This window comes from Cavia porcellus, unplaced genomic scaffold (assembly GCF_034190915.1).
Source record: "Cavia porcellus strain 051 isolate PalLab524CR breed Dunkin Hartley unplaced genomic scaffold, mCavPor4.1 scaffold_38, whole genome shotgun sequence".
NCBI lineage: Eukaryota > Metazoa > Chordata > Mammalia > Rodentia > Caviidae > Cavia > Cavia porcellus.
The window spans coordinates 3,823,878-3,847,921 of NW_026947521.1; the positions used below are offsets into that span (position 1 = coordinate 3,823,878).

General features: G+C 44.8%; 1 pseudogene; it reads left to right on the forward strand.

The window, feature by feature from the left end:
- LOC100714246 (NBAS subunit of NRZ tethering complex-like) overlaps positions 1-24,044 on the forward strand; it is a 188,411-nt pseudogene that overhangs the window by 58,630 nt on the left and 105,737 nt on the right.

The window sequence follows — 24,044 nt, forward strand, 5'->3', positions numbered from 1 at the left end:
ACCTATGTTACCGAGTTTTAGACTGTTTCTCAAGTTTTGCTTGTTATTACTATTTCTGCTGTGAATCATTTTTTACTTAACCACCTTTTATTTTTAAATTTTTTTCATTGTTTTGAGACAGGTCAGCCTTGTAGATCAGGCTCACTTTGAACTTTGTGGCTGTAATCCTCCTGTCTTGGCCTGCCAAATGCTGGGATCGCAGGCTTGTGCCATCACACCAAGCAGTGGTCTTTTAATACATTTATGTGCTTCTCTTGAATACCTGCCTACAGTAGGTAGAACTGCTGAGTTAGAGAATATCTCTAAGTTCGACGTTAGGAGATTGTGTGTGTGTGCATCCCTCCAAGCAGAGGCAGAATGAGTGTGACCCCACATGGAGCAGTTTCTTCTCTGCATCCCTGAGGATCCCAGCACATGGGTGCACTTGAGTGGGTGGCATCTGTGTGGAGACTTTGTTCAGTCCTAGCATCGTGACTGAGGCAGAGATGGAGGTCAGAGAAAATTTCCTGGGTCCTTCAGTAAAGATATTTGAAATAAACCACTTTCTCATTTTTATTCTTCACTATCCTTAGGGTGCTCAGTGTTTTTAACAGAGGGTGTGCAAAGATAGTAAACTTTTAAAAACTAGAACATTTGTATCTACATTGACTTTTGTCTCTTGGTTGTCATCATCTAAAGTAGTAATTTATCCTAATGAAGTTAGCAATTTTGCTGTTTCCTTTTGGTACTTCCTTTAGAGCCTGCTAAAAGAGAGACAGGGAACCTGAAGGCATTGGTTAATATTCATGTTTCTTAATCACACATTTACTTGTGAAGTTTTGTTCACATCCCTGTGTGCATGTTTTGTGAACTATAGATTTTGACACAAATGGCTTTGCCTTGGTGTCATTCTTGATGCGAGGCTCATGAGTAAGAAAGAGATACAGTGCTTCTGGTCAGGCTGGAGAGATTTCCAGCTTCTCACAGATGTCTCAGGGGCTCCCTAAGCACTAATGGACCGCCCTGCACAAAAACTAGCAATGAATCTGAAGGGCATTTCAAGGTAGGCGCTACCACAGTGCTCAGTGAGCGAGCCAGCATGGTCGGACCTTGTAGTTTTGTAGTAGCAAAGCTCAGAGGTGGGCACTGTGATGGCAGGGGTGGGGATGTTGACAGAGGTGCTGATAGGAGAGGGCCATCGGCATCTGCAGTGGACAAGAGCTGGCTCAGGCTTCCAGGTGGCCGCAAGAAGCTTCCATCCTCGGTCTGTCACAGGGAACCTTGGGGAAACCCCCTCGCCTCAGGCAAGAGTGCTATAAGTGTGGGTTCACAGGCCCAGGGTGAAATAATCAGGACTCTGCAAGAGAAAATTGAAACATACAGTGTATGTTTGATTTTTAGGGGTTTAGCATTACAGTTTAATCTAAATTTAAAAAAGAAAGGGCTAAGGATTTAGCTCAGTGGTATAAGTGCCTGTCTTGCAAGTGCGCAGTCATGAGTTTGATCCCTGGTACCCCCCAAATAAATAAATAAATAAATAAATTTTTAAAAAGAAAAAGAAAAGTCAAGTACTCCTAAAGCAGCATGATCCCTACCTACGTGTCTTTAGGAGCTCGCTCTGCATCTTCTAGGAAAGCCTGTGTGACTTTTCTCTCTGCGATTTGCTACTGCTCTGTGCTCTGTCCTTCTCTCCTGCGCCTGCCCAGCTCCCAAAGAGTGACAGTGCCCAGCTTCCAAAGAGTCCCCTAGCCTTGAAGGTGCTTAGTGACACAGGAGCCTTATGTCTGCCCCCCTCCACTCCACCCCATGGCAAGGTCATGGCCTCCACACTCTGCAGGGACATTCACTCAATAGCTCCATGATATGCCTTCACACACCCATAACCAGAGGGTTCTACTGCTTTAGGCTGCTCTGCAGTCGCTGTGCCACTCATTCATGTTTGCGTGATCTTTGGCTGCTCCTAGTGGAAGTCCTGTGGGTGCTGCAGTCTCCCACCCTTCCGCTCAGTGCATTGCCATGCCTGAGGATCCCTTGCCTGAAAACGGGTGAGAATTTTGCCCCCCTTCAAAGCAGCCCACTGGAAATGAGCCCTGATTGTTTTGTGTATGTGCTGTGGCTGGGCCTTTGAGGCTCCAGTCTTCTACTTATTCTAATCTGTCCTAAATTCAGGTTTTACCATTTTGAGTGCAATATTGTTTCTCCCTGGAAAATGCAGTTCCCCTCCAAAGCTGCGGCCAACACTGTTTGTGTTTAGGAATCTCTTTGTGTAGGACAAGCCCCTTGCTTAATTTCTTTGAGTTCTGCTCTTGATTCTTATTTACTGTGTTCTGAAAAGGGCCATTATAAATAATGTGTTATAATTTATTTTAATTAGAACCTCCGCGCAGGCAGCCATGTGTGTGAACACATTGCCGCCATCTGTCCCTGTGTCGATGGCTCGCAAGGAGCAGCTGTGCGGAGAGACGTGGATTCAGCAAGATGGTGCCTAGCTCTGACTTGATCAGGCTGCCTGGTCAGGCTCGCTGTGACTTGCCTGCCGCACACCGGTCTGAAGGGGCCTCCTAAAGAGTTCAACTACCCAGGTCACAGTAGGGGAAACACTGGATTATTCTAGCATACTCGCAAATCTATCCATTTGTTTTATATATTTGCATGTTGGTGAATCATTTTCTCTTACACCTTATTGCATATGGAGCAAGAGTAAATGTGTTTTGTGTAATATAAAATGCTGTAGGCAAGTGAAGCATGTGCTTATTAAACACTTCAGGCGATTCTGGGCACAACGGCATATTCTTGTAGCTCCAGGTACTTGAAAGGCTGAGTCAGGAGGATCACTTGAGCCGGAGAGTTTGAGGCTGGCCTTGGCAACGTATTTAGACCTTATATCCAAGTCCAAACAAACAAACAAGAAAAGTTGGGAGGAAAAATCCTTGAAATTATGTTTTTCAATACTTTTCCCATAGTAATAACTATTATAGACACAGAGGCTTTGACTTTATTTTTAATGCACAGAAGTGGTAATGTTTTGAAAGATATTTCATAGGTAAAAGAAAGACACATCTATGAAGAAGCACCATTTAGTTGGTTATGGCAAACACAGAATAGAATCAATCTCCTCCTTTTGAGCGTTGAATTTCATAGTTGTGGAGAAGTTGAGGACTGTGCAGGAGACAGGGATGATGGTCTCAGCCTTCCCAGGCAACAAGGGGACACAGAGCTGTGACCACCCTACCCCTCGCCTTTGTCACCATGCTTGGAGCTTGGGAGGCACACAATGTTTGCAGCTAGACTGGTTCACAAATGTTGGGTGCTTAATATGACCCAGAAAAACCATATCTCTTTACAGATTCTGGAACGAGTTACTGCTTGTAATACAGAAAAAGGGAATCTAAAACTCTTAGCTGACTTTTTGTTTCGGAGAGTCTTCCTGCAATGCCTGTGTTTGACCAGAGTTGACCTCACCCTTTCCTGCGGTGGCCCTGAGGTGGGCTTTGAGAGAGAATGTGAGATTCAGGAATAGTAAATGATTTGCTGTAGGACTGCACCACTAGACTGACTTGTTAGCAAAGTCTTTCTTGCTTTTTTCTTCTTTGTAGTACTGGGGATTGAATTCAGGGGCTGCCCATTGGTCAACACCCCTCTTTTTGTTTTCCAATGGATCTCACCAAGTCACTAAGTTGTGCATGCTGGGCTTGAACTTGCCATCCTCCTGCCTCAGCCTTCTAGAGTCTGAGATTGCAGGCGTGGGGTGCCACCAGGCCTGGCCATTAGTAAAGCCCTCTCCCCTGCTGCAGAGGAGTCTGACCGTGCACTTCCTGCTCTGTAACTTCACAGAGCAACACAGCCAGTGTGCTGGGGTCTTGCTGCCCATGTGACCTGTGGGGCCGTACATCCCTGGAAGGGCTGTGAATGAACCAGGAGAGCTGCAGGGCGAGGTCTTTGGCTTGCAGGGGTGCAGTCTTTGTGGGTCCCTAAGGGGGCCTTGGAAATCATGCCCATGGACTCACTGCAAAAGACACAGGGCCTTTCAGAACAGGAAGCTGCCTCGGAGTCAGGTGGGGCAGAGTCTTTTGGTTGCTCTGCTCCTGGGCTGACATGTACTTTGAGTTGCACGCCAGACTGTGACCAGTGTTCTTTGATTGCCCTGCTGGTGAGTGGTGGTTCCAGGCCTCTGTATGGCAGTGGCCATGGCCCATGGCTGCCGAAGGCCTGACAGCTCTGCTGAGGTTAGAGACTCCTGGGAGCTGTGAGCAGAGGTGAAGCTGGGAACAGCTGTCCCCCAGTAACTCCCGGGCCTCCCAGCTGTGCCCGCTCCTGTGCTATGTCCCACCATGGACACACCCCACTCATTCAGCCCACATTTAACATGTAACACTCTTCCGATGCTCTGTCCAAGCGGCTGATGATGGGCTGGCGTGGTCGCAGCTCTGGCACTGAGGTCCAGCTGTCCCCTAAGAGGCCGAGTGAACTATCCTCACTGAACCCTGGGGCCACCACGCTCCAAGAAAGAGGCATGAGAGCCGCTTCCTGAGCTGTCCCTTTTTCTGCAGGCAGCCTCCTGTGGGCGAGTTGCACTGGAGGACGCTGCTGCAGGACATGCTCACGATGCAGCGGGAAGTGTACACATGTCTGGTTGCCGACGCTTGCTATGAGGTAACTGTGGGGCTGTCTGCGCACTCCCGTGTCCACCTCCATCTCTCTACTCTTTGTTACAGCAGTGGCTTTAGTAGGGTAGCCCCCTGCAAGCTGATCCTCATCCCCCGCCTTCACACTGTTGGTGGTCATGGGAAGGCCTCTCAGACAGCTCAGTTACTACACCTCAGAAATAATGTTCTGACTTGATCCTTTCTTCTTGCATCTCTGCTAAATCACACTAGCCTCTGCTTGCTTCCTTCTGCCCTGCCCATAGCGCCCCATTCGTGCTCAGCATTTCTTCTGAAATAAAACGTTGTGTGCACTGCCTTCCCTAGGGTTCTTGTTTGTTCTGTTGTCAGTAGAGGAAAGTGTGGGTCTCCGTGCTCCGTACAGAGAAATGGCCGCACCTTTGCCTTTTCCGCTGCCCGCTGCCCTCAGGTGCACCCGACCCTGCTGCCCTGTCTTTCCGGCTCCTGACTCTGCCTACATTGTCTCCTCTACTGCTTGAAAGTCCTGAGGAGGCTTCAGAACTCAGCTCTTCATGCACTAGGCCACTGTGGTCCCTTCCTGGAGTTTGCATCTTCCTCACCTTTCTTCTCATGTCATGGTTCCCACACCTACCTGTGCCGGCGAGCTGCTGGGCAGGCGGTGTCCTGTCTGGTCCTGTCCTGTCAATATCTGTCTGGTCTCATCCTGTCATGTCTGGTCCTGCTCTGACTTGTCCTGTCCGGTCCTGTCCTGTCTTGTCCTGTTCTGTCATGTCATATTCTGACCTGTCCAGTCTGGTTCTGTCCTGTCCAGTTTGGTCCAGTCTGGTCCCTCCTCAGGTTCCCAGGGCACACACAAGGAGAACTTAAAGGGCTGGTCACAAGACAGACCCTTGGCACATGGCAGTCTACCCATTATTTTGTAAGACACGTATATTACCAGTAAATTACTTATGGTTCCTCTTGGGAAATGATCCAACTAACTCACTTTGAATTAAATACAAGTTAAAAGAGATTCACTATTTGAATTTTCTTCTCAGAGAGGCCAGCTACAAAACTATATTATGGTGAAAGTAGTTCTCTATTTTGTGAAATTGTTTAGTTTTTAAATTGCAGGTGATTTTAACAAAAGAACAATAGTAGAGGCTGTTAGGAAATGAATGATTTATGTTTGAATATCAGGTTTTTAAATGCTTGAATAATTGTATTGTTCACAGTGAAGATTAGCCTCAGCCTGTATTTAGCTGCCAGTGACTGCCCTGTATACCTACCTAGCTGTCTCTTGTACATAAGAAATCGGGCTTTTTTTTTTTTTAACATTGGAATGACATTTTGGTATTTTCTTGATTGTGACTATAATTCTGATTCTGACTAAAAAATTGGCAGGAGGTATATTACACTTGAGTGAGTTGGTTTTTTTTTTTTTTTTTTTTTTTTTTGTCTTTCTGAGGCAGGGTCTCACTATGCAGTTATGCAGTTCAGGCTGGCCTGGAGTTCTCTTTGTGGCCAAGGCTGGTCTTGAACTTATAATGATCCTCCTGCCTCAGCCTCCTGAGTGCTGGGATTACAGGTGTGCCCCACCATACCTGGCTTTGATTTTGAAAGTATTCTTTCAAAATCAGTGGACATACTGCATTACAAATACTTTAGTACCTTTTTTCAGGGTTGGTGTGTTAATGATGTTTGTCCATAATAAGTCTTTGTCTTTGAGAACATAACAGTTTGGAAGCCTAACAGTTTGAAAGATTGTAGATGATGGTGGTATAGACTTGGTAGAGTTCTAAGCAGCCTTTTTTTCTCTTTTAAATTGCTAGATTGTCTTATTACCCTGTGTCCTTGGGAAATACGTTATAAACTCAGGGCTGTAACTAAAAATGTGAGATGCATCTCACAAGATAGAATCCACACTGTCCATGACAGCAAGAGCTTGTGCAGTCTGGGCTCCCACACAGGTTTCTCAGCACCGCTCTCAGTTCTTGGCTTTTTGGAGCGAGCAGAGCTGTGCAGGGCAGCAGTCCTATGGGGCACTCTAGCTAGGGGTGACATGTGCTGCCAGTGGCTACAGATGCCATGCAGGCTGCTCACTGGTAATTTGCTTTCTGTTACATTGTCTTCTTGCAGCTGGTCTCTCTTGAATACCATGATTGCTTTTTTCCTTTTCATGTAGGCTTGTCCAGAAATGCTAAAGAAGGGATGATAAAGGAGTCCAATGCTCTTCTTACTTAAAAGGAAACTTGATTTTCCCTGAAATTTTGTTTTTCATTCTCAGTTTCTGTGCTGTCCTCAATGTGTGGAAAAACAGGGCAGTTGTCCTTGGGATACTCTTGTACCAATTACAACATCAGCAGTGTCGGCTTGGGAAACACGCTGTTTCACACGTTTCTGAGAGTCTGTAAGCACTGTCAGTTGAAGTGCTCATCTTACGTGGGGTGCTGTGGCACAGGCCTGTGATCCCGGCACTCAAGAGGCTGAAGTGGGAGGACTGCAAGTTTGAGCCCAGCTGGGTGACTAGGCGAGACCTGGGTTCCCGAGGAGGCAGCTCGGGGTGAAGACCCGGAGCTCAGGGTCTAATTTTGATCCCCCAGAAATTTTATCTGAGTGGGTTCTATTTCTTATCAAGGAGAATATGATATTTTCATGAATATCTAACATCAGCGTCACATACTGTTGCAGCTTCTGTGAGGAGGTGCACCAGTGACATCTGTAGCTCAGCGGTAAGGTTTATAAGACTAGATGCAGATGCTTTGACACAGTTGTAAGTTATGTGGATCAGACCAAGCGCTTAGAGTTCCAGCACTCAGGCCCTGTGGCAGGAGGGACATTATGTGTAACAGACCCAGTTTCCACTGAATATAAATTTCACATCTCGACTCAAGTATTCATTTAACACCTTAAATACTGTGCTTTAGTTTACCCAGTGAGATCATTTCTCATTTTCCTAAAATGCCTCTTAGTATGGAGGAAAAATTCAGAGTACAAGGTGAGTATATTCATGGTGGCGGGAACTCCTGCCTCTTGGTGAGGGGTGTGCATTCTGAGCCCTCTTGCGACTTGAGGCTTCCCTTCCCGCCTTCCGGTTTCCTCTCTCCCAGATCTTTATTGAAAGCCTGCTGTGCTCCAGTCGCTTGGAGAACATCCAGCTGGCCGGGCAGCTGAAGCACTGTTGGACCAGCTCAGCAGATGCTGCGGCTGGTGTGGCCCAGAAGGGGAGGCTGCAGTACCGGCTGGGCCCTGAGAAGAGCATGTACTTGGTTCTGAGCGCCAGCAGGGAGTACTTCAACTCCTCCACTAGCCTCATGGACAGCTGCATGGACCTGGCCAGGTGGGCACTGCTGCAGGGAGAAGCAGTGGCTGTGGGTTGCGAGCCACTTCCTCCTGACCATCCGCCTTTCCCTTGAGCTCTGCTGAGGACTTGCGCTGACCCCCACCTGTTGGGAAGGATTCACATCTGACTGCTGTGCACCTGTGCCCTGCGCAGAGTAGCCATTCCGTTTGCTGACCTGGCTCCGGGGCAGAGCTCAACAGCCCCAGCCCTCTTCCTGGCTGTTCTGTGAGCCCACCCATTGTGACACTGGAAAGAAGGTGTGACAGGATGTAAATGTCCACAGTCAGTTATGCAAGCTTGTGCTGATCTTTTCTATTTGCTCATGATTTGAAATTAATTTTATTGTTTTTAGGAAATTAAAAGGGTTTACTAAACATTGATCAAGAAAAAATATTATCTCCTTGACAAATCTTAAAAACCTCTAGAAAGTTTCTTGTATTGGTCTGTTTTTTACAGTGATGAAATACCTGAGGCGAGACACTTAACCGAAAAGTAAGTTTGAGCTCACAGTTTTGGAGGCTCCTTCTTGTGGTTGTCAGACTTTCAGTTTGTAACTAGGAGATGCTTGTGTGTACACCTTTTCTTTTCAAACACACTTCTGGGTTTTGCCTATGTTTTTCTAGGATGTTCATCTTTTTACTCTTAATTCTTAGGGCCTTTTTTCTTTTTCGAATTTGCCCTTTGCTTGGCTTAGATTTTTTAACAACATTGTGAACATTGACTTATCTTTCTGATTTTATTCAGAATTATAAAGTTTTCAGTTGTTGTTCTTTTTCTTATTCTGTCTTCTGTGTCATCCTTTGAAAGATCTTTAATTTCTAAGTCCACTAGAATTTTCTTTGTATTGTTTCTTAATATTTGATTATTTCTCACATTTAAATTGTAGGACCATTTGGGATTTATTTGGTTGTACTTGTGGTAGCCATGTACATTTATCCCCTACTCCCACTTTCAGCAGTGAGAGCTGCACTTTATCCCCTGCGATGGCCTTCCTAGAAAGAACCTGTTTATCTCAAACCATGTTATTGAATCTGGCAGAGTCCTTCAAGTGGTAAACATGTCTTTCTTTTTTTTCCTCCCAAGGTATTTTATTTTTATTTCAAATGATAAAAGTATCAACTCAGTGAGCCTCTGAGGCAGGGTGTTGAGCCTGACCCTAGCATGTTTGGCAGGCATTTCTTAAAGTTCCTTTATACCTGGCCTTTTTGCATCGCTTTCCCTCGCGTGGCTTCTGTCCCCTGGGGATGCCCTCGTGTGTAAGCTGGCACTGACCACTCATCCTGTGAGCTGCAGGGTGCCCATCTCAGTGTTTTCAGTTACACTGCACACCACCACGCCTTGTGTGCTCTCACTGGCTAGAGGAGTGTTAGCTGGCTTTCTCTAAAGAAACCAAAACAGACACACAGTCCAAAAACTCAGTGTTTCCATGTTCCTTCTAGTTCCCCAAACTTCACCCCTTAGCTGTTTCTAAAGACAGTTTCTTATGTGTACTTTCAAAAACAGTTTATCAAATGTTGTCCTTTTCTTTTTTTAACTGACAAGTAATTTCTTACTAATTACACACACCTTTTTATACCTTGCTTTTCCAACATATTCTAGTAGTCTTTCTGTGTACACACTTACAGACTTGTTACATTCTTTTCTGATAGTTGTAGGACATTCCATTTTCTGACTTCATTGAATTTTTAATTAGTTGCCACTTTGGTGTATTTCTTTTTTCATTTAAAAGACCATCTGGGCATCTGTAGTAAGTCTGTGAGCATGGAGGAGCCTATTGTAGAAATTTTGAGAGCTGCAGTTTTTGAATTTGGAGTTAAGTACATTGGAAATCTTGATGGAAACCACACATAATCAGCAGTATAGATGTGAATACTGAGCCTAATGAACTGCCACCGGCTGCAGAAGTGGCCGAGCAGTGTCTCTCAGGCCCCTTGGGCTCCTTCCGGCAACCTTGACTTCTAGATCCCTAGCTCTTGCTGCCCGTGTGCTTTCTAGTCTCCCGACCTAGGGCTCCTCTGCCTTTCAGAAGGTAAGTGCATTCAATAAATTCTCTTCCCTGCTCTTTCTCCGGGTTTTAAAAAAATTGGTTAAAATATTCTTTAGGCGTCTCCTAGTCTCAGATTGGCCATCCTCTTGAGGTTTATCTCAGTACTGATTCTTGCTTTTCCTCACAGGATGACGCTTTGCAATATGCCATTGCTTTGCTTCTTCTGGGAGACTAAACTGAGGCAGAATCAAGACATTCCTGTTCTCCCTAGAAGGGAAATTGACATGATCTAAACTCTGTCTTTTTAAAGAGATGGGTTTCTGATATAGTTGCTGCCTTTGCACTCATAGTTGTGACGTGGCCACACGGTGTCAGTGTAACCAGAGACAAAATGCTCCGCTTCCCGGAGCTTCTATCTGGCTTTGTACAGAAGCCAAGGTTGATACTTGCCTGGACTCACCTTGAGGATTAGGTGAGGTAAGAAAAAGCAGGAGGAGTACCTGGGATGAACTAAGGTTCAGATAAACATACTGTTGTACCTTGTGTTGTTGCTGCTGCTTTTTAAACCATTATCTTGTTTCATGCAGGTGCTGCTTACAGTTGATAGCAGATAGGTCCCCTGCCATTCAAGAGGAGCTTGACCTAATCCAGGCCCTTGGGTGTCTAGAAGAGTTCGGAGTAAAGATCCTGCCTCTGCAAGGTGGGTTTTCTTCTTAGCATTTCATTGTTAGTAATCTGTTTGTAGTGTCTTTTTTTTTGTACTTTTAAAAAAATTTTATTTAAGGAGAAGAAGAAAAAAAAGCAGAAAAAGGGTACAAGTTATACAGAATTTCAGAAAAAAATAAACAGTAGGAAATCACTAGTTAATAGATTACGTATTGTCATCTTAGAAATATTTGTTCAAGTTACAAAATTAAAGCATATAAAGTGGACATTCAAACAGTGAGACTGCAAACAGTTCTGTTCAATGATCCAACAAAACTCAGTAATATCATTATCTATCTTATACACTTAAATATACATGCAGTTATATCGTTTAGAGCACTTTCTTTTCCTCTCTTTTGTACAATGACAATTACACATTTTGGGTTTTATTATTCCCACAGTTCTTATTACTTTTTTTTGGAGAGAGTAAAACCAAATGTGACATAATAGAACAGAGTATTTGTAGCATCTTAATCAAGTCTATATAAGAAAACCTTTTCAGCTGTACCATTTATGCAGGACTTTCTTTCTTCCTTCCTTTTTTTTTTTGGCTTTTTGAGACAGGATTTCACTGTACAGTTCAGGCTGCTCTTGAACTCACTTTGTAGCCAGTCTGGCCTTGAACTGAGCAATCTTCCTTCCTCAGCCTCCTGCATGCTGGGATTACAGGCACGTGCCACCTTGCCTGACTGATTCATGCGTTTTTGTTTTTGTTTTTTTTTTAACCTCAGGTCTTATTAAAATCATGACGATCAGTCAGTTACTGAAAAGCATTCTCAGTTATTCTAAGCTTGAGCTTATTCTAAGCTTCTCCCTCAAACATTTTTTTTAGTCACAGAAGAATAGAGCACAGTGCATCTTTTGGTCTATCTTTATCTCTTATTAAGTCATTACAACTTCGACCTTGTATATATACATGTATCTGCATTTTAGCTTTTTATATGCAGCATGATTGGAATATGTGGTAAACGTTTAGATTTTTTATAGTTCTATTACAGTAAAAGACACATTGCCGCAAATTCTTTCAAAATCCTCTGCTCATTTGAACACACTCCCTCCATTTTCTCAGCAGCTCTTCCCGAGGGTCTTTAGCTGTGCTGACCTGGCTGCCTCCATTTCCTGAATGGATTTAAAATGTCTCCCTTGCATGGTCATTGTGACTTTGGGGAAGAGCTGTAAGTCAGTCACACAGTGCACATCCAGGAAATAAGGTGGATGAGATACAGTGTCATGTGTTTCTGTTGTTTTGTTATTTATGTGTCTTACTTTTTTCCTTGCTGAGACAAAATACCTAACATCCAAAGTTAGAAGAGGAAGGGTTTATTTAGCTCACAGTTAATAGAGGTTTCAGTCCATAATTGGCTGGCTCTAAGCAGGGTGCCTCATGGCAGAGGGGTAACAGTTGATGGCAGCAAAAGACTGAAAAAGCAACAAGTGAGGAGCGAAAGAGAGAGACAGAGACAGAGACACCCATGCCTCTTTCTGTCCCTTACATTGTATGTCTTAGGATGGGTGTGGCATAGCGCTCACAGCCTTAATTCCAGTATAGGACTGTGAATCACTCTGAAACTCTAGAAGCCCACCCCCATGCCCCGTGAGGCTTTGGGTGGACATCTGTGCACACACCATAACACTATGTGTGTTTATGTGTATCTGTTTTTATTAGTTCATGTTTGTAGTTTGTAGTGATTCCTTCCATTGTGAGAAATAGGCACATGTACGTAATATATCAATTCTTTTTATTTCCCTTTCCCTCCTTCTCCTTCCATCTCTAGATATCACAGTACAGCAGTCCATGCATCATGACTCAGAACAGTAAAATGTTGGAAGTGGCTGGTATGCCTGTCAGCCCATAAAGAAAAAGAATATTTACACACAATGGCACAGTACCCTGCCATAAAGAGAGATGAACTTGAGTCATTTGTAGGAAAATAGATATGCAGGAGACCACGTTAAGTGAAATAAGTCAGACACACAAGCTTAAATACCACACAGCTTCTCATATGTGAGAAGCCCACAGTATAAGTAAAGAGCCAAATAAGAGGCAGGCAGTAGGAAGCAGGGACTCAGATCTTGAGTAAAATGATCCCAGGCCTGCACTCCATGGAGTCATGCTCAGTGGCAGCACTCACAGTAGTTTTGAACACACCTCGTAAAGACACTCGAAAGAGAATTTCTGGAGCTGTTGCAAAAAGTGACAAGAATGAGGGGACGTGTGTGCTGGAAACAAGGGAGCACAGTGGAAAGAGAATAATTGCAAGTTGTCTTTTACTGTGACAGGATTTTAGCATTTTAAACTTGTGCTGTGTATTTTGATCATACCTTGTGTAATTCAGAGTGATTGAGTATAGAAATGTCTTCTCCCAGTCCCTCACCTGCTGTTGACTTTTGAAACTGGTTTTCTGGGGCACTCACGCAGTGTTTTTGCCGGCAGCATCTGCAGATGAGCTGTGAAGCTCAGCATGATTCGCTCCTGTGGCCCTGCCTGTGCTCTGAGCAAGTGCCCGAGCCTGGCAGCCTCTGGAAAGCTGGAGCTCCAAGGTCCCGGCTGCTGTCTTGCTCAGCCTGTACCTTAAGGATCCTGTTCAGAGGGATGCCAGGGCCCTGTGGCCAGGAGAACACCAGCCATGTGAGCTGCAGGTCCTTGTCAGGTCTCAGTGCCTCCGCCTTCCCGGCATGCTGGTGCAGCCGCTCAGCACTTGCATGGCCACAGGCCTGGCACTGTGTTGTCACTGTGCCTCATCTTGGAGCCTTGTCTGCCTGCGCTTCAGGATTGGTATTTCACATCAGACAAAGATGAGTGTCACGAACTAAGCTGTCGTTAACAAGTGAACAGAAGACAGTAGAGAGCAGTGTGGAGGAAGGACTCTGTGTCTGTCCCCTGGGAAGTGTCTGTTTCATGTGCGTGCTTTTCTCTGTGGTCTGGGTGCCACTGTTGGTGTCAGACTTTCTTCATGCTCAAGTGCGTGGTTTTTGACTCAGTTACGCCAGGTGTGCTTTCTATCATCTGCTACTTTGCCTCGGTGGCCGGGCCAGTCTCCCAACACTCCATGTTCCTCTCACTTCTCAAGTGGAGGCACTGAGTGAGCTGGATGGAGTCTCGGTAGGATCGGCTGTGCGTCCTCAGGCCAGGATGCACTGTCATCTTCGTGGTCCTGTGGCACAGATCGGGTTTTCTACGTGACTGTAGAGTTGGTTCGGCCTTATGCTGCCGCTGCCCTCTCATGCTGTGCCACCCTTCCTCTTTGGGTCGTTCCTTTTCCTGTTCTCCTCTGAGTCTCCTCTTTACCTCTGCCCATACCTCTCTGTTCCCCCTTTCCCAATGCCTCTTCCCTTCACTTTAATAGCCATAATTACTAATGAAAAGACAGTTCCACCAGCCTCCCGCAGACATGTGGCTGAGTTCCACCACCTGTGGTGGATGGCGGCACCTTGAAGGTCACCTTCTTCACGTGGGGCTGAACACAGTGTTGCCTGGACAGCCTGGCACTATCCCAACATACCGAGACACCATTCCCTAGTGGTCCTAGACTCTAGGAGTGTTTCCGTGTACGCTTGACAGAGGTAACACACATTCATTGATTTGGAAGATGCTCCAGGGGCAGTTATGTGTGTTGCTTGATTTTAGGGTGATAAAGTCTAGGCCCCAGAAGCTCAGGTCTCATGCTGAAGGTGACACAGGTACACAGCTGGAACCGAGACCCAGGAGGCCTGCCCTGTGCCCTCCATTTGTGAGCGGTAGTCCTTTGTTCACAGAATTCTCCCGCCTCAGGGAGAGACCACCTGCTGCACATTCATGCCTCCTGTCCTGCTCAGCCTGAAGTTCTGCTTCAAAACAGTCACAGTAGCTATGTTGTGGACTCCAACACCATCCCAAATGACGGCCTTGGCTGCTTCTCAGCTGTGCTCGGATGGCATTTGCTGTCTGTGCCGAGTGTTGTGACGAAACCGGTAGGCAGGGTAGTGTGTTCATGTGTTCTTTTCCCGAGATATGTGTGTGTGTGTTTGTGTGTGTTAATAATTTAAAAAGCATTTGAGATGTAAGTGTAAGAGCTATAGAAAAATGAGGTATCTTCAGTTATTAACAGATATGTACATGCATTTTTTTCTCAACTTTGCCAACTCAATCTTTCAAAGAATCTCAGAAGTCAAACACTCCCTTAATGCATGGACAAATAATGACATATAAGGCTTGAAGGTATTAACTGAGAAATCACATTTTGAAATATAGTTACTTGTGCCATAAAATCAACAGTAAGAGAGCTGGTGTAGCAGTTACAGAGGAGTTCAGAAATACATAAATAAGGTAAAAAGCCATTTGAACACAGTCATCACAGTGTTAGAATCCCATTCTCCAAATGGATTTCATATACATAAGTGTTACTGGCTTGCATTGCTCACAACACCAGGAGACAGAGCACTGGGCTTGTGTGTCCATCTCTGCTGTGGGGTTCAGTTCCTGGCTAGATTTACTGAGCTGACCTAGAGCATAACTGGTGAGGAAGCTCCCAGCCGAGTGGCTGAAGCTAGTGTGCCCTTTGGTGGGAGTGGTGATTCACCTGAAGGCTGTGAGAACTCCGGGCCTTGGGTACTGGGGTGATAGCATTCTTGGCAAGTGCTACCGTGAGCACTGGATGAGGCTGGTGACGTACCTGTAAGATCGTCATCATGTGTTACTGAACCTGGAAAAAATCCACGAATCTGTAGCTGGTACTCAGGAAAATACCCATGACTGTTTTAAGTAGGTTATGGAAAAGTATGCTTGTGTATGTGTGCGTGCGTGCTGTGTACGTTGTGTCTGTGAGATAGATTGTGCTATAGTGAAAAACTCCAAATCTTCTTGGCCTTCACAGCTGGCTGGTAGTACAGTAAAAGACACATTGCCACTGATGACTCCCAGATCCTCCCGTTGCTTCAGATGGACTCATCTCATTGTTGTTGCTGCTTTCTGCAGCAGCACTGGACTCCTTCCTGAGCTTCTTTACCAGGAGACAGAAAAAAATCTGGTGACTGCTGCTGCTGAGCATCATCCCGCAGAAAGGCAGCTGATAAAAACACAACACTATGTCCTCATCCACCTTAGTCACTGAATCTGGCCCTGGGCAGCTTTCAGCTCTTCCCCCAAAGTCACACTGACCATGAAAGGGACACATGTTGAGTCCATGCAGGGCATCAAGACAGCCAGGACAGTGCAACTGAACACCCTCAGGAAAGAGGATTCCAGAGCTGCTGCAGGAAGTGGCACAGACAGTAGGATGAGTGCGTCTGAAGTGAAGGGGAGGAGCTTGAGGGAATTTATGGCTGTGTGTCTTTTAACGCATATTTTGTTTGTTTGTTTTAAATGGAAGCAGTAACTTACACTTTATAAGCACCATGTATTCCCAAAACATATTTGATGCCATTTAACTAAAGGTTTTTCTTTACTTTGTGCCTTTCGTTTTCTCATAATGTGAATTTGCTGCATGAAACATGGTCCATTTCCTGGATGTCTACCTTAAACCAGAGGAATGGGCTTAACTTTCAGAGAACATTGTTGAATTGAAACAGTGGTTGCTGGCATGACCCTGCCCTGCAGAATAGTGGTGCCACAGAGGTAGAAAAGGGGTGTGTGGGATGTGGGGTGGGTTTTGAGGGATGAAGCTAGGGTGGAGGGACTGGCACTACAGGAAGGATATGAAATTTGCTGCGACAATACAGCCTCCTTTAAAGTGTGTCCTAATTTGGTGCTTGAAAAGATGATACATGTTTGTACCTTTGGAATGATTATTCATTGGCTGGCTTTAGAAGTTTGGTTATGTAGAAAATAGCCATTTTGCACATTACTTATTCAGAGGCAATGCTAATTCTATTGTTTCTGTAATGCACATTTTCCTTAGTTTCCATTGGTCTGGAAATGGTTTTCATTCTGTCTGGTGGCCTTATCTTAGGGTAATCATGACATCATTTTGCAATACCCCACTTAAAAGCCTCTACTGTCTTTTCTTTTGTAGTGCGGTTGCGTGCTGACCGGATCAGCCTCATAAAGGAGTGTATTTTGCAGTCCCCCACTTGCTACAAGCAGTCTGCCAAGCTCCTTGGCCTTGCTGAGCTGCTGAGGGTTGCAGGTGAGGCTTTGGAATGCTAAGCTGCAGGATTGGCATCTGTCATTCCTGACGTCTTTTTCGCTGAATATCAGGCTCAGAAAAACATCCTTTGGGCCACGGTTGTGTCACTGGGACAGACTGGTATGCAGCTGGGCTGCACTTCTGGGGTGAAGGCAGCCTAGAGGACCCCAGGCTGGGTCTGGCAGGCTCAGAAGGGCCCTCCCGGCATCGTCAGCACTCTGCCCACACTTATGTCCCATTTTGTAAGTACCAGTGGGATCTTTAAGATAAGCCCTGTGACATTGTGTGTGACCTTCATCCACTCACTTTGTCTGTGAGCCCATTTATATCTTTGCTTTTAAAGCATGGGCCTATTCTCTTTCCCTTACCTTAGTGATATCAAGGCTACTCAGTTGGCTGTAGACTGCTCTGCTTTTAGACTTGCATCTGCATAGTTTAATTAGCAGCTGATATTCATCATTGATCTCTTCAGAGCTGAGGCTCCTCCCATGGACAGTGGGTAGATTGAGAAGTCAGAGTTGCAGTTACCCTCTTGCCCCCTGACCCTTTAAAATCAATCTACCCCATGTGTTTTGTGTTTGAATTAATTTGAAAATCACTGCCAATGAGCTTTTAGGTGGATTGCTGACGCTACGATCACAAAGCATTTATCTGTGCTTGCAGGTGAGGACTCAGAAGAGCGGCGTGGGCAGGTTCTGACCCTGTTGGTGCAGCAGGCCCTCTGTTTCCATGACTACAAAGCAGCCAACATGCACTGTCAGGAGCTGATGGCCATGGGTGAGCAGCGCTTGCGTGGTCCTGTGCCATGTGTTGCATGTGTGTCAAGGTGGGGGAAGGTGGGTTCTGAAAGCAGCCAGGCTTCTGGAAGGCTCACCATAGCTCTGCTATGGACACATTTACTCAGCAGCCACAAGCATATCTGCAGGGTGTGTATCTATTAATACTGTAATGGGCTGGGCCATCCATTTTATCTGAGATGTGGTTGCTCTTGATTCTGTGTTGAAACTGTGTTCATAATCATAAGAACAATTTCACGTAAACTATTTTCATACTATTTTATGTGTTTGCTGCATAAATGAAAAAGTAAGATTTTTTTAAAGTATATGCAATATTTGATTCCATAGTCAGTATTTCTATTCTTTGAGTCCAGTGCTTTTCAAGGTCATGTTGAAAAGTTGGGGAGTAGTTTGCATCCTTAAAACTTTCTGTGTTGGAATTGAGATTCCTGTTCCCAGAAGGCAGGTAGTTTGTGGTAGAGGCGTCTTACCTGGAGGATTCGCTTCCTGGTAGGACGGGAAGCAGTCGTCCCATGGACCCTGCACCCGCTTGTTTGCCTGTCCCTAGTACTCTGCCCCGGAGTGAGTACTTGAAGCCCAGTCCATTGCATCCTGAAGTCATGAAGTTGTGTGGGAATGATCCATGCACTTTTATTGTTTTTCTTTGGAGCTGAGGATTAAACCCTGGACCTCATACATGCTGGGTATGTGCTGCCCCACTGTGCTGTGTGTCCCAGCCTGACCTGTGCCTGTGTGTACGACAACTCTTAGCCAGAAACCCTGCTGGCACTTGTGATGATGAGGAAGGCTCCCTTGAGGGTTGTTGTGATACCTGTTGAGACTCTTGCTGTGGTGCACCAGGTAGTCTGAGCTGTCAGCTGCTCAGAGGGTGGAGGGCCAATTCCAAGGATTAATAAACGTGTACGTTAGAAGGAAATGCAGCTGGCTGCTCCACAGGCAGCAGCCAGGAGAGGACAGGGAGCCTGGTCAGGGCAAGCAGGTGGAGGGAGTGAGGGTCTCCTTTAACTGTCATACCTTCCTTCAGGAGGGGGAGGCCCCGGGTGGGGCAAAGTTAGTTATGAGTGGGCTGGACTTCAGAGTTCAGGTCAGCTGTGGGCCAGACTATCTTGGCTGGCACCAGCCTCATCCAGTTTTCCCACATACCCTGCCTTCTTATCTCAAGGAATGCAGTGACTTGCTTGCTTCACCAAAAGCTTGCTTTGCTGTCTAGTCTTAGTGCCAAAAGTTGTAGCTGCTTGCTTGTTTTCTCTCAGGCTTCAAAGTCTTGCTGCTGCCCCTGGACAGACACCTACTGGGAAGACTGATTGGATGGATATAGCCCCTAGTGCAATAGGGATAGGAGAGCATTGCAGCCAGAACCAGACCCAGGGGATCATGGGCAGAAAGCACTAAGAAGAGATGTCCAGAATAAGGTGCTCCAGCTCAGTGGTCTAATGGGGTGTGTGCTGAAGGCAGGCCTGGATGATTGGACGCCGTGACTGAGAAAGGAGGAGCAGGAGCAGTTCCGAGGATGTGGGCATTGCAGTCTGCTGGCTTGGCACCAGGCTTGATGACACTTAGGTCTGAGGTCCACCAGTGGGGGTGGGGGCGAGGCCTAGCCTAGAGGAACTGGACAACCTGGCTGAGGTCTGGTGAAGGAGAAGACCTATAGCAGTTGTTATAGACATTCCAACCTAGAAAAACTCAGGACAGCACGTCCCACCCTAGGCACTAAGTGCTAATCCATAGAGGAGCTGCGTCCTTTAGTGTCAGTGAAGCAGTTTTGTTTCATGAAGTTTGGAATCATCATGGATCCTGAATTGATGTCATATTAATACAAATGGTTTATATAGAGAGCTTTGCCGTAATAGTCTACAACTGTCAGGGTAGTACCTGAGTTAAATTTTACTTCATGTATTTGGGAGAAGTTATTCTGGATTGAACCCTTTATTCTTAGAAGAGCTGCTTTTGAACCAGAGCTCCTTTGAATAAGGAAGAAAGAAATGTGTTTGAAGCGCTCACATAGTAACATTGTGTAGGAGAAAGACCTCTCCTGGGAGTCGGTGGCTCCCTCTGTCCCTGTCCTTGGTGGGCTGCCTTTTCCTGTGATGTGAACGCTCCCATGTGACTGTTGGTCTTGCTGTCACTTTATGTAGCACTGTGCACTTTCAGATGCAGTTTAAATACTGTTCTTTCAGGAACCCAGAGGGAGGGGTTATCATTGTCCCTTTGCAGTGGCGCAGGGCACAGAGTGCTGAGCAGCTGGATAGGACCATGGCCTGAGCCTTGGAATCGAGATAGCCACCTTTATACTGAGCGAGAGCTTGTGCTCATTTTCAGCTAATCTAAGCTTGGGAAGTCAGTCAGTAGCACATCCGGAGTACCTCTGAACGCCTTGGGTGAGAGCTCAGCTTAGTCTTTGTTCTCTTAGACTCTTACACATTGCTGCCAAATGTATCACTAATAACTATAGTTCTGCTTTGTAAAACCTGAGCAGGAGTCCATTTTGTTTCTCATCTTATATTGAGTGTTACTTTGCTACCAGAAATCATTCTTTTGCTGTTGTTCTGGTTTTGCAGGTTACTCTCAAAGCTGGGATGTCTGCAGCCAGCTGGGACAGGCAGAAGGCTACCAAGACTTGGCCACTCGACAGGAGCTCCTGGCTTTTGCACTGACCCATTGCCCACCAGGCAGCATTGAACTGCTCCTGGCAGCCAGGAGCTCTCTGGAGGCCCAAGTGAGTGCTCCAGGGTACCCTGGTGGGCTTTCTGGGTTTTTGGTAATGTGAGAATTCTAACATGTAGAAGAAAACCCAGTTGTCACACATAAGAGGTTTGGGAATGTATAGCAAATGGCACAGATTACCTCAAGACAAATTGGAAGTAAGTTAAGAAATAAATTGTTGAGTCTAAGGGGATAGTTACATTGTGAAGAAGTTGCAATAAAAATCATGTGGGAATGGTCATGGTAAAGAAGTACTGGCCCCCTTCTTGAGGCCCCTTGGGTGGGCCTGGGCTTTGGCTAGGGATGCTGAAATTTCCTAAAATGCACAGCTCAGATGTGGCTTGGAGAGGACCAGGCTCACTGAGCAACACTAGCAATCTGAGCATCCTCACAGTTCACATTTCCATCTCACAGGTGGTCATTGCATTGTCTGTCAGGTTTTTCACTGTGGACTCCCACTCCTGAAACTCTTGCTTCCTTGTGAAGCTGTTTATAAAGTCCTGAAGGAAGCCTGGTGTCAAACACTGTGCTCCATGAAACAGCGGTTTTTTCTCTCTAAAGGAGAAAGTACTTTTCAGTTTAAAGCCTCCACTGTGATGAGAGGCAGATTTAAAAATGCATCTCCTTTGTGACCTAACCTGTTCCCATTTCAGATTCTTTACCAGAGAGTGAATTCCCAAATCCACGTGGAAGGAGGAGAGGGTGTCAGTGTCTCGGCAGTGGTTGGCAGGGCCCCTCATGAGGTGAGCTGAAGGGGATGGAATCCACTTTGGGGAGTGGCTGGAGTGCATTGAGATGAGATGGATCAGCTGACCTCAGTGTGAGTGGGGCATGCCATGAGTGTAGTGTAACATTATACAGAAAGGTCACAAGACCGAACTGTCCAGCTCAACAAATTATCACCTCCCCAACAAAAAAAATCCATGAAGTCCCTTTGCAGGTAAAGCAGTAGCATGTAAGCAGCTACTGGGTCTCTTGGCCTCTTCTCGTAGAACTTTTCGCCCTTCTGTCCTCTTGCAGAGATCACCACTCTCCTGGCTAGCCCCTATAACCAGTCTTTGTGGTTTTTATTTTTATTTTAAATAATTTAATACCTGCTCCACTCTAACACAGTAGTGTAATTTTCGGTTTTTTATGTTATACTGTTTTATCTGTTTTTTATGTTATGTTTTGTTTATGTTTTATGTTACACTGTTAATATTATGCTTACAAGATTCATCTGTGCTATTAGAATATGTATTACAGTTTATCCATTGTAATGTTGAATGACACTTGTTTCTATTTTACGTCAAAAAATAATCATTGTGTACATGTCTGTAGCAGGCATGGGTACACAAATATGCCTGGCACTGAAAGTGTGCATTGTTATATGTAGATGTATCCAATCTAACCAGGTAATGCTGAAGTACTTTTATTTTAACTGATCATACTTTTAAAGCAGTGCATGTATATTAGCCAGCTTTCCTATTGCTGACACACAGTACCCACCACCCACAATTTAGAGGAGGAGAGGTTTAATTTGGCTCACGGTTTCAGGAGATTCAGTCCATAGTCATCTAGCTCTAAGGCGGGAACACCAAGGCAGTAGGGTGTGGTGGAACAAAGATGGTGGAGCAAAGATGGTTTGTGGTGGCTAGAATAATAGGAAAACAGCACCAGAGGAAGTGGCCAGGGACCAGACATGGACCTCCAAGACCACGACTCCATGACCTTCCCAGACACATCCACAAGTATCCTCCAGCAATCCACTAGGCAATCCCAGAACCAGTTGGTTGACATTACCAAACCTAACCATGACAATGGGATTATCACATATGCCAATTCAGTTCTTCAGTACCTATCCTTTTAAGCATGTAGTGGTATCTAGTTATGATTTTTAAATTATTTTTTGTTTTGCAGAAAATAAAACTAAACAAAATAAAACAGAATAGAGGCAATCAAAACAAAACAATAAAAGCAATACAGCATTTCAAAATAATAGGAAATCAACAATGGCTACTATTATGCCTCTTGTTATCTTCAAAGTAGCTGCCTATACTATAAAATATAATAAAATCAAATGAAACAGTATAAAATCAATCAGAATACAGCAATGAAAATGATAGAGGACTTCAAAACAAGATAATAGGAAAGCCCCTGGAATTTAGCAAGAAATCAATAATGACTATATTAATGTGTCTTATCTTTGAAATAGCTACCTATAACATCAGATATAATAAAATTAAACAAAACAGAACAATGAAAATGGTCCCCAACTTCAAAACAAGACAATGGGAAATTAATGGTGGCTACCACCTTCCCTTTTTAGACGTTTTCTTCCCTTTCACTGTCACAATATCTGTTGTACATTTTGGATCCCACCATTGCCTTCAGTTTCCTACACTAGCGGGACAGCACAATTTTCATCCATGTGAGTCTGAACCATTTCACCCATGAACATGATCTCAAGTTGCATGCATTTACCTACAGAGCCCTGTGATTGTCCTTTCTAGCTGAGTAGCTTTCCATTATATAAAAATACCTTATCTTTCTTATGCATTCTCTGGTTAATAAGCAAGCTACCCTGGCTTTTTCCTGGTTTCCTGTTGCATGAAGAATTGTTTTCTCTCCTTTGACCTTTAGTTTATGAATTTCCTTTTGAGTTACATGTTCTTGTATACCACATATTGATGGATCCTCTCTCCTACTCCATCCTGCCGGTGTTTATTTTTGTTGGTCATCTATGTTAATGACTATGGCCACTGTGCACTGGCTCATCTCTGCCATGTTCTTTTCCTGCCATTGGCTCCCTACTTTTCCCCTCTGTTCAGTTGAGTGCTGCATTCCGTGATCTCCCTCTGCTGCTGTTCCTGGAAAAATGGTCATTTTTTATCTCTGTCTAGAGTATCCTTCAGTACTCTTTGTAGGGTTGCTTTGGTCATCATGAATTCCTTCAGCTATTCTTAGTTATGAAAGTATCTTGTTTCTCCATTAATTTTGGAAGATACTTTTGCAAGTTGTTTTCTTTGAGGACTTGAAATACTTTATTCCAACCTCTTCTTGACTTGATGGTTTGTGTTGAGAAATCTGTCATGATTCTGATGGATTTTCCTTTATAGGAGATCTGTTTCTTCTAACAGCTTTTAATGTTCTGTTCTTGTGCTGAATTTCTGGGGTCTTGATTATTGTATGTCTGGGTATAGATTTATTTTGATTATGGGCAGGTAGTTGGAGTTTTGTATATCTCACTTATCTGTATGTCAGGTCTTTTTCTCATGCTTGGGAAGTTTTTGCTATTACTTGAGTACAGTCTTTTTATGTCATTTGTGTTGACTTCTGCTTTTTCGCTGACACCTGTCAGTCTTTTTTCTTTGCATTGTCTTGCAGCCGTGGAATTGTTATTTCCTGGTTCCTTCTTCCTTTTAAGAGATCTTTCCTTTGTCGATCACTAGTTGCAATCCTTTCTTTAAGGTCTGAGAGTTTATCTTCACTTCTGTTCAGGCAGTTTTGCAGCTTTTGATGGAAGTTTTGATTTCCTGAAGTCTCTTTGAATCTGTGTCACGCATTCCAGTTCTTTCCTATATTGCTTATTCACTTTCCATCATTTTCCTATGCTGCTCTTTATCTATGTCTTCTTAAGATATGCTCAGCAGTCCTTTCATTATGCCTGTCATCTCTTCCTTTACCTGAGATATTATTTCTGTTCTGATTTCTTTTACAGACTCATGAACTAGTTTCTTTACTTCAGGTGTCATCATCCCAGAAATTTCAAGTAAGCAGCTTTTAATTTCTTCCATGTGTGTTTCTCTTGGGCTTGTTCTGTGCAGGCTGGAAGCCAGAGAT